Here is a 12001-nt window from a genome sequence, read left to right on the forward strand (position 1 = left end):
TACTGACTTGCGAGCCGGTTATTCTCGAGGGCGAGCCAGCTCTCTCTTCCTCCCTCCCTCCCTCCCTCCCTCCCTCCCAGCTACAGGGTCCGGTCCCTTCCTTCTCTTGTCCAGCGAATTCTTCGGGGCAGGCAGACCCTCCCCCGCTGCCGGATCGCTCTTTAAAAATGGCCACCGAGACTTCCTGCGACGGCCTCGCAAGACTTCTGCTGAAGTCTTGTAGGCCGCCCTTGTAAGTCTCGGTGGCCATTTTGAAGAGCGATCCGGCAGTGGGGAAGAGTCAGCGCCGGCAGCGGGCAGGAAAGACTGGGGATCTTTCCTGCCTACCCCGAAGCATCAGCTGGACAACCTCGGTGGCTGGAGGGGGGGCATGGGCGAGAAGGGAGTCGCTAGACATGGGTGGCTGGAGGGGGGCAGGGGAGAGGAAAGTCACTGGGCATGGGTGGCTGGAGGGTGGGCAGGGGAGAGGAGAGTCGCTGGGCATGGGTGGATGGAGGGGGCAGGGGAGAGGAGGGTCGCTGGATATGGGTGGATGGAGGGGGGAGAGAAGGGTTGCTGGGCATGGGTGGCTGGAGGGGGGGCAGGGGCGAGAGGAGGGTCGCTGGGTATGGGTGGCTGGGGGGGGCAGGGGAGAGAGGGTCGCTGGACATGGGTGGATGGAGGGGAGGGCAGGGGAGAGAGAAGAAATGCTGGACATGGATGGAGGGAAGTGTGACTGCTCTGTCACTTTCCTGTCTCCATGCATATCTTCCCTGTCCCTCTTCCTGTCTCTCACCTATCCACCCCCATCCTGTTAGACTGTCACTGGAATGCTTTGATGTTTCACTTATATATACTGTCAGATACCAACATTTGCTTATTTCCGATCTGACGAAGAAGGGCAACCTTTGAAAGCTAATCAAGAAATGTATGAAGTTATGTCCAATAAAAAAGGTATCATCTTATTTTCTTTTCCATGTTTTATTTTGTTTTATTTCTATTGATTAGTTAAAAAGTGCAATTCACATATGCTGTATTTAATAATGCTGTACTTGCTGGCTTATGCTTTAGGAGGGAGGGATAGCAGATGGCATGGATGGGCAAACTGGTTGGCCATATGGTCTTTATCTGCCTTCATTTTGTTCTGTTTCTGTGTTTCCATGAAGTGGTACTAATAAGTAAAAAAAACAAAATCTTCACAAATACTTTTATCAATTGTGCTTAAAATGCATAAATTAGAGCACATCTTTAAATAATCCTCAGTTCTTGAAATAAATAGGGAAGTATTGCATCAGATAAGGCAACCAGACACCCCTGATTTTCAGAACCATGTCCCCAACTTCATCCTCTTTGGCAACCTTGTCAACCATTTTAGTAATGGGGACAGAGCTGCCATATTGTAGCTTTGAATTAGTGAAGCATTGCCCCACTTGCCTCCCCTCACATGGTCCAGCATCTCCCTCTTGCTGTCACCATCCTAGGGTCAGCCCCTCCACTCAAACTTCCTTCTGTGGCTCTTTCCCATTTGCTCTGGAGTCAGCATTAAAAAATACAGCAGCATGATATGGAGCCTCCAATCAAAAACACTTTGCATCTCTGCTGGATCCTGCCCCCTAGGCAACAGGAAATATACATTGGGAGGGGGGGGGGGGGGGGGGAACCAAACAGACAAGCCTCTCTGCCTGCTAGCCCCCCCCCCCCCCCAGCAGTAAAAATGAATAACTTGGCTGGTGGGGATCCCTGGCCCCTGTCAGCTAATCAGTCCTAGCTGAAGTGCCCCCGAGCAGTCTCATCCCCATGGCAGTCAGCAGTATTTCCAGCCACTGACACCAGCACTACCTCACCCCCACATGTGCATACTCAGTTCAACCAGTATCCCCCCCCCCCCTGCACACATGCGTTGGGCTGCCAATTGCACCGAGTATGCGTGGGAGGGGGTGTGTGCTGACTACCTTGGACATGACATTGCTTGGGTGGACTCCACAGTGGACTCTTCAGCTGGCAGGGCCGGGGATCCCTGCTAGCTACACTAATGATGTACACTACTACTACTATTTAGCATTTCTATAGCGCTACAAGGCGTACGCAGCGCTGCACAAACATAGAAGAAAGACAGTCCCTGCTCAAAGAGCTTACAATTTGGATGGCTCTACATTCCACCACTGTACTTTTTAATGCTGACACTGGAAAAAATGGGAAGGAGCTGCAAAGAGAGATTTGAGGAAAGGGGGAAGGGGAAAGATGTTGGACCAGGAGGAGAGAGAGGGGTGTAAGTGCTGGATTGTGTTAGGAAGTGAAAACAGAGGTAAAGAAGGCTGGGCTAGCAGGGCAGAGAGGAGAAAGAGAAGTGGAGATGACTGGACTGGAAGGACAGAAAAGAGAAAGAGGTAGGGATGGCTGGACTGGAAGGGCAGAGGATAGAGGGATGGAAATGCTGGGCCACAGGGTGAGGGTGTGTGTGTGGGGGGGGGGGGGGGGGTCAGAGTGGAAATAGTGAGACTGTGTCAGGAGGGATAGTAAAAAGGAATGATAACCTATAGGAAGAATGGAGAAAATATAAACTGCAAGATGAAAAGTGAAAGAACTCATGATGAGAGAAAGAGAAGGAATGGGAAGAGCAGGAATGATAGGGAAATGGGTAGAAACATACATAAGTACATAAGTACATAAGTAGTGCCATACTGGGAAAGACCAAAGGTCCATCTAGCCCAGCATCCTGTCACCGACAGTGGCCAATCCAGGTCAAGGGCACCTGGCACGCTCCCCAAACGTAAAAACATTCCAGACAAGTTATACCTAAAAATGAGGAATTTTTCCAGTCCATTTAATAGCGGTCTATGGACTTGTCCTTTAGGAATCTATCTAACCCCTTTTTAAACTCCGTCAAGCTAACCGCCCGTACCACGTTCTCCGGCAATGAATTCCAGAGTCTAATTACACGTTGGGTGAAGAAAAATTTTCTCCGATTCGTTTTAAATTTACCACACTGTAGCTTCAACTCATGCCCTCTAGTCCTAGTATTTTTGGATAGCGTGAACAGTCGCTTCACATCCACCCGATCCATTCCACTCATTATTTTATACACTTCTATCATATCTCCCCTCAGCCAGTATCCACTGGTGAAGGAAAGAGACAAGGGACAGCTGGAAAAAAAAGGGAGGAAGACACCAGAGAGAAAAACAAAAGGAATAGATTACATTATATTGTATTTGTATACTGCTAATGATATAAAGTTCAAAACCGTTTACAAAACTAAAAAGCAAGGAGACCAGAGAGCAAAAAAAAGAGAGAAATGCTGAAGAATAAAACTAAGCTAGAGACACCAAAGGTTGGATATTTTTATTGTCTGATCGATAACTCATCAACATAAAATGTTTGGGGACCCAGTTCAACGTTTCAGAACCTAAACACTACAGAAGCAATTCTAAAACTGGGCACCTAGAAATCAGTATCCTGGTAGGAGCCTATTCTAGAAAAGAAAGTAGGTGCCAACTTTCCTTTCTAGAATACTATTGTTTAACAGACAAAATAAGTGCCAGTAATTCAGGTATGAGCATTTAATAGAGCTCATGTAAGTGCAGATACCTAAGTTCCAGACATAGATGTGTACATTATAACATTCAATTTTAGTAGCAGGGCTGGCTCAACCTATGGACCAGGTGAGGCACTGGCTTAGGGCACTGGTGATAAAGGGTGCCAAAATCCCAGTTCAGTCTACCTTCAAACTCCTAGGGATAGATGCTGGCTTGGGATTTTGGCACTCTTTATCACCAGCGCCTCATTTGGTCCAGCAGGAGGAGGGAGCAGGAATTTGAGAAAGAGGGGGAGATACTGGATCGAAGGGGGGGGGGGGGGGGGGGCAAAGTAGAGGCACAGATACCAGTTGGCAGGTGGGGGGCGGGCACCAATGAAAAAGTTGACTTTAGGGCACTAGAGTCCCTTGAGCCAGCCCTGTTTAGTAGGTTATAATTTTTATGGTGGAAAGTTACATCAGGTGAATCAGTGCCCTGTCCCAAGGTTAGATTAAGAACAGGAGATGGCATGACATCAAAAAGTTGAAGCCGGCTCAGCCCTGCCTCCCCCCACGCAACCGTCATCTCTATACACCCAAAACAAAGCAAACAAACTTATCAGCGGCTGCATCCACATTGTTATTCTTTATTGTTCATAGCATTTTTATTTGATCTCACTTATTTTTAAACATGCTGGCTTGTACAGCATACTGATGTACAAAGAGGAAGTATCGGTTTCATCTGTTAAAGTACTAATTTGTTCTAACTTGTAATCAGTGTGTCATGTAGAGGGGCTGGTTATAAGAACTCCTAGCATCCAAGCAGGTGTTATATTCATGCAGAGATGTTTTCACCTTGTAAAGGGCCATCAAAATAGACATCATGTTATGAGAATCAAGCGCTCAACATTCAGAGTTTCTATTTATAAGTAAACATTCAGAGTTTCTATTTATAAGTACAAAGGGTTTTTTTTAACCTTACATTAGGCTGAAACCTGAGAGCATTTAACATCTTTTTTTTTTTCCTGTGTGTACATCAAAAGAAAAAGATGGTATGTGGGAACTTGCTCCTTTTGTTTTGTGGAATGCAGTGGTATATCATAAAAATGCACTTATTTTTTTTTTATTACTACTATTTCAAAGACAGGTATTGAATAATGAGGAAAGAGCTTTCTTCATGCAGAAGTTCTGTCCAGCATCAGTCTAAATGTGCCAGCATCATCCAATTCTGTTGTATATATTTATTTCTTCTTCAAGTCTGTGTGGTTGTAAAATATATTTTTTTTAAATCTTTGTTTCCTGGCTGAGTGTTTGTATATAGATGAGTATGATTTTATTATGAAGGCAAACGATACACCACCACCAAAATACAGTAGCCAGCAGCACACTAGCAGCTGCTAAGTTCATACCAAGTTAATTATGTTCAGTGGCAAATAAATCTGTTGGCTGCCTGCTATGTGAATATTCCATCACTACCAAGTATTACATATTATGGGCATTTGCTTTAAACTTTATTTTGTTTATTCAGACCTTATATGCACATGGTATTGCTGGTTACATCCAAATGCAAAACCTAACGGTAGTTAAACAATTTGGAAAAAACTGTGTTGTGCTGTATAAGTTGATGTTTACTTTTGTAATGTATGTATGGGTGCCTGATCTGCTGTGTGTATGTGATAATGTTTGAATAACGGTCTATACTTACGGCTATGATTTCTGAACATGCAGCATCATTAGACAGACTTTTAAATGCCCAGCTGGGTATATATGGTAATCTCATCTTTGTTAAATGTTTCAGACATATCCATTGACTTGCTCCCCTGAAGTTACTGAATTCTATTATTGTCTTACTGTAATTTCAAATGTAGGCCATATTGAACCCGAGGTTGCTTGGGATAATGTGGAATATTTATTAGGATTTATTTACTGCCTTTTAAATGTTAATTAAAAAAAAAACTTTATCCTCCATCTTTTAAGACACTGCCTATCCAACTGGGTGGTGATGGCACAAGGAAAGCAAGTTTGGTCCAGTGCAGACTAACTCAAAATAATCTGTTCTTTAGCTGGGCTCTAATATTATCATATTGAAAATGCGACCATACCATGTCTATGTGGTTACGGTTCACTAAAAAGTTAAATGATTAACTGTCTTTCTTGAAACAATTATATAACCTTTGGATGCATGACTAGGAACAAAAACACACATATATGCAATATCACAGTTCCTCATCTACAGCCACAAAACCTTTTAGGGTGGATAGCGTTCAGAATGAGCTCCTTTTATTATCGACCAGATAGAGATCAAAGTTTTCAGTTTTGGCACAGTATGTGTATGGTAAATTTAAAACGAATCGGAGGAAATTTTTCTTCACTCAGTGAGTAGTTAAACTCTGGAATTCGCTGCCGGAAAAGGTGGTTAAGGCGGTTAACTTAGTGGACTTAAAAAAACAGTTGGATGGCTTCCTGGAGGAAAAAGCCATAGAATGTTATTGAATGGACGAGAGCCTAATACAGTATTTCTAGGATGGGCGGGACAAGTTGCTTGTTCTTTTGGCCGCTGGCGGTGACAGGGTGCTGGGCTCGATGGACCCTTGGTCTGTCCCAGCATGGCAATGCTTATGTACTTATAAGTCACCACAAGAACAAAATATAAGAAAACCAATGGACTGCATTATTCATTTATTAGGATTTATTTACTGCCTTTTAAATGTCAATTAAAAAACTTTATCCTCCATCTTTTAAGGCACTGCCTATCCAAATGGGTGGTGATGGCACAAGGAAAGCAAGTTTGGTCCAGTGCAGACTAACTCAAAATAATCTGTTCTTTAGCTGGGCTCTAATATTATCATATTGAAAATGTGACCATACCATGTCTATGTGGTTATGGTTCACTAAACAGTTAAATGATTAACTGTCTTTCTTGAAACAATTATATAACCTTTGGATGCATGACTAGGAACAAACACACACATATATGCAATATCACAGTTCCTCATCTACAGCCACAAAACCTTTTAGGGTGGATAGTGTTCAGAATGAGCTCCTTTTATTATCGACCAGATAGAGATCAAAGTTTTCAGTTTTGGCACAGTATAAGTGTGTAGTAAATTTAAAACGAATCGGAGGAAATTTTTCATCACTCAACGGGTAGTTAAACTCTGGAATTCGCTGCCGGAAAAGCTTGTTAAGGCGGTTAGCTTAGCGGAGTTCAAAAAAAAGTTGGATGGCTTCCTGGAGGAAAAAGCCATAGAATGTTATTGAATGGACAAGGGACTAATATTTCTAGGATGGGCGGGACAAATTGCTTGTTCTTTTGGCCGCTGTCGGTGACAGGGTGCTGGGCTCGATGGACCCTTGATCTGTCCCAGCATGGCAATGCTTATGTACTTACAGTGGGGGAAATAAGTATTTGATCCCTTGCTGATTTTGTAAGTTTGCCCACTGACAAAGACATGAGCAGCCCATAATTGAAGGGTAGGTTATTGGTAACAGTGAGAGATAGCACATCACAAATTAAATCCGGAAAATCACATTGTGGAAAGTATATGAATTTATTTGCATTCTGCAGAGGGAAATAAGTATTTAATCCCTCTGGCAAACAAGACCTAATACTTGGTGGCAAAACCCTTGTTGGCAAGCACAGCGGTCAGACGTCTTCTGTAGTTGATGATGAGGTTTGCACACATGTCAGGAGGAATTTTGGTCCACTCCTCTTTGCAGATCATCTCTAAATCATTAAGAGTTCTGGGCTGTCGCTTGGCAACTCGCATCTTCAGCTCCCTCCATAAGTTTTCAATGGGATTAAGGTCTGGTGACTGGCTAGGCCACTCCATGACCCTAATGTGCTTCTTCCTGAGCCACTCCTTTGTTGCCTTGGCTGTATGTTTTGGGTCATTGTCGTGCTGGAAGACCCAGCCACGACCCATTTTTAAGGCCCTGGCGGAGGGAAGGAGGTTGTCACTCAGAATTGTACGGTACATGGCCCCATCCATTCTCCCATTGATGCGGTGAAGTAGTCCTGTGCCCTTAGCAGAGAAACACCCCCAAAAACATAACATTTCCACCTCCATGCTTGACAGTGGGGACGGTGTTCTTTGGGTCATAGGCAGCATTTCTCTTCCTCCAAACACGGCGAGTTGAGTTCATGCCAAAGAGCTCAATTTTTGTCTCATCTGACCACAGCACCTTCTCCCAATCACTCTCGGCATCATCCAGGTGTTCACTGGCAAACTTCAGACGGGCCGTCACATGTGCCTTCCGGAGCAGGGGGACCTTGCGGGCACTGCAGGATTGCAATCCGTTATGTCGTAATGTGTTACCAATGGTTTTCGTGGTGACAGTGGTCCCAGCTGCCTTGAGATCATTGACAAGTTCCCCCCTTGTAGTTGTAGGCTGATTTCTAACCTTCCTCATGATCAAGGATACCCCACGAGGTGAGATTTTGCGTGGAGCCCCAGATCTTTGTCGATTGACAGTCATTTTGTTCTTCTTCCATTTTCTTACTATGGCACCAACAGTTGTCTCCTTCTCGCCCAGCGTCTTACTGATGGTTTTGTAGCCCATTCCAGCCTTGTGCAGGTGTATGATCTTGTCCCTGACATCCTTAGACAGCTCCTTGCTCTTGGCCATTTTGTAGAGGTTAGAGTCTGACTGATTCACTGAGTCTGTGGACAGGTGTCTTTCATACAGGTGACCATTGCCGACAGCTGTCTGTCATGCAGGTAACGAGTTGATTTGGAGCATCTACCTGGTCTGTAGGGGCCAGATCTCTTACTGGTTGGTGGGGGATCAAATACTTATTTCCCTCTGCAGAATGCAAATAAATTCATATACTTTCCACAATGTGATTTTCCGGATTTAATTTGTGATGTGCTATCTCTCACTGTTACCAATAACCTACCCTTCAATTATGGGCTGCTCATGTCTTTGTCAGTGGGCAAACTTACAAAATCAGCAAGGGATCAAATACTTATTTCCCCCACTGTACTAGTAAAAAAGGCCCGTTTCCGAAACCAATGAAACGGGCGCTAGCATGTGGCTTTTTTTGTGTGTGTGTATGTGTCACAGTTATTTTGTGTGTGTGTGTGTGAGTGTGCGGTGTGTGTGCAGGTTGATGATGTGTGTCTTTTTTGTTTTGTTTTTTGCTTGGGGGTTGGTGGCTGTGCTGTGCTGTCCTTGGTCGCTGTTTGGTGCTGGCTGGGTCGTGGGTAATCCTTCCAGCTGGTCCGCAGCTTGTCCTGTTCGCCCACGTCCCAGATGGTGATGGGCACGTTGTTTTCCGGCTCCTCTGACTCCATGTCAAGCGATCCCAAATATAGTCTGTGCTATAGGCCCTCTGGCACTCTTCAGTACTGGCATTAGGCATTTAAAAATTTCTCCTTCCCCCCCCCGGTCTATTTTTGCATATACCCACAGCAGGAATATTCTTCTCTTGTTCCAGCGGTGGTTCTGTGCTCTCCGTGCTGCACAGATAATGAGCCATTCTGCTTGGGAATGCTCCTCCCTTATTGTCACGTAGTTTCCTCTGATTGGTCTCTGTCTTATGTTGCCTAGTGTTGCCTGGGAACGGTGTTGTGATGGTCCTTTGTGTTTCAGAATGTTGAGGGTGTTTTTTCTGATTGGTCTGTCATGCGAGGGCGGGGCAGAGAGACATGGTCAGTGTTGTGGCTTCACCACCATGAATCCATGAACCCTTCAGGGAGTGACTTCAGAACGTTGTCTTTAGAACGTTGAGGGTGAGTTTTATTATAGTAGATAAGTCACCACAAGAACAAAATATAAGAAAACCAATGGACTGCATTATTCATTTATTAGGATTTATTTACTGCCTTTTTTTTGAAGGAATTCACTCAAGGCGATGTACAGTAAGAATAGATCAAACATGAGCAATAGGCAATTACAGCAGTAAAATAGTCAAGTAACTACAAAGTATGGCATGGTATACTACTTACAATGTCAATACAATACGTAATAGAACATTATAATTGATAGTGAAGGGTAAGGCAAAGTTGTAACATATAGATAGGTAAGAAAGTAGGAAGAGTTAGAAAGTAAGGTGATTGATTTAAAGAAAGTTGCACATGACGTCAGAGAGATGGTTAAATATTATCTCAGCTAGGGTAGGAGTGGATAAACATGTCTTGCTGCAGTATGTGCAGCCCAAGTCACTCTTTGTGTGTGTGAGTGAGACTAACAAGTTAGTTACTTCTTCCATTAAAGGCCTGGTTGAAGAGCCAAGCTTTCAACTGCTTCCTGAAGTAGAGATAGTCTTGTGTTAAGCGGAGCCTTTCGGGTAGTGCATTCCAGAGTGTGGGGGGGCTACTCCGGAGAAAGCTCGTTTGCGGGTATCACATCATGTACTGTCTTTTGGAGAGGGTGTGGTTAGTGAAAGTCTTTGGGAGGACCTTAGTATTAGGGACTTATAGCCCATTTAATTATGTTTAAACAACTGAAAGATCTGCATGAAACCAAATATTTATTTTTATTATTTTGACTTATAAAACCACTTGTCCCTGCAATATGCTTAAAACAGAGTACTCCATTTGGTAACATCACTGTTATTTGTGTATCTAAAGTTTAAACTTCTACAAAAGAGATAAGGTGAAGATTTGATTCCATGTACCCCAATGAAAGGAGAGTTTAATTTTACTTCAATTTAATTTCAATACATTCCATCTTTATAACTCCAGGCTTCCCAAGGCAGATTACAACAATAGTTAAGATGAACCCATCAGGAAACAGGATAGCCTCCTCACTGAAATTTGGCCATGTATTACTGTATTCTATAGAACAGTGTAAAAAAATGAGAACACACAATACAGAGTTTATTACTGCTGTTTCTACTAGCTACAATATTTTTAAGCTGTTTTAGTAATATTCAATTTTATTTCATGATATTAATATATAGATATGGGCAGCTTTCAAATACATAAAAATGCTGTCAAATAAATAAATAAAAATCCCTTATCCTCCACTTTTTAAGACACCGCCTAACCAACAGCTTTAGACTTTTTACAGAAGGACCATGCATAGGCATTCTGTTTTAATAACTACTACTATAAATCATTTCTATAGTGCTACCAGTCGTACGCAGCGCTTCACAATTGAACATGAAGAAAAGACAGTCCCTGCTCAAAGAGCTTACAATCTAAATCAGGACAGACAGACAGGACTAATAAGGGATAAGGGTAGGACAGACAGAAGGACACAAAGGGAAAGGGACTATTGAAGAGAGGAAGAGGTTACGAGCAAGTGATAAGTTAGGAGTCAAAAGCAGCATCAAACAGGTAGGTCTTCAGCCCGGATTTGAAGGCGGCTAGGGATGGAGCTAGGCGTAACGGCTCAGGAAGCCTATTCCAGGCATAAGGTGCGGTGAGATAAAAGGAACGGAATCAGCGATGGAGGAGAAGGGTGTAATTAGGAGAGATTTGCCTAGTGAACAGAGATCCTGGGAAGGAGTAACATAGTAGATGATGGCAGAAAAAGACCTGCATGGTCCATCCAGTCTGCCCAACAAGATAAACTCATATGTGTATACCTAACCTTGATTTGTACCTGCCTTTTTCAGTAGGGAGAGATGAGGGTGGAGAGCTAGTGAGGGGCTGCAGAGTGAATGCACTTATAGGTCAATAAGAGGAGCTTGAATTTTATACGGAAACGGATAGGGAGCCAGTGAAGTGACTTCAGGAGAGGGCTGATATGGGCATAACAATTTTGGCGAAATATTAGTCATGCAGCAGAATTTTGAACAGATTGAAGGGGAGAGAGGTGGCTGAGTGGAAGACCTGTGAGAAGCAAGTTGCTGTAATCTAAGCAAGAGGTGATGAGAGTGTGGATGAGGGTTCTGATAGCGTGTTCAGAAAGGAAAGGGCGAATTTTGGTGATATGATAAAGGAAGAAATGACCGGTTCTAGCAATCTGTTGAATATGTGCAGAGAAGGAGCGGGAGGAGTTGAAGATGACCCCAAGGTTACGAGCAGATGAGACAGGAAGAATGAGCGTGTTGTCGACAGAAATAGAGAATGGGGGAAGGGGAGAGGTTGGTTTAGGTGGGAAGATAAGGAGCTCAGTTTTGGACATATTGAGCTTCAGGTGGTGGAGAAACATCCAGGTAGCAATGTCAGAGAGGCAGGCAGATACCTTGGACTGGATTTCTGCCGAGATTTCTGGTGTGAAGAGGTAAATCTGGGAGTCATCAGCGTAAAGGTGATACTGAAAACCGTGGGATGAGATCAAAGCACCAAGGGAGGAAGTATACATGGAGAAAAGGCGAGGTCCTAGGACGGATCCTTGAGGTACACCCACTGACTGCGGGATAGAGGAAGGAGGAGGATCCACCAGAGTATACACTAAAAGTAAGCTGTGAGAGATAAGAAGAAAACCAGGAGAGAGCAGAATTCTGAAATCCAAGTGAGGACAGCGTGTCAAGGAGTAGGCTGTGATCAACAGTATCAAAAGCAGCAGAAAGATCGAGAAGGAGGAGGATAGAATAGAGCCCTTTGGATTTAGCCA

This window comes from Microcaecilia unicolor, chromosome 6, assembly GCF_901765095.1.
Source record: "Microcaecilia unicolor chromosome 6, aMicUni1.1, whole genome shotgun sequence".
In the NCBI taxonomy this organism is placed as follows: domain Eukaryota; kingdom Metazoa; phylum Chordata; class Amphibia; order Gymnophiona; family Siphonopidae; genus Microcaecilia; species Microcaecilia unicolor.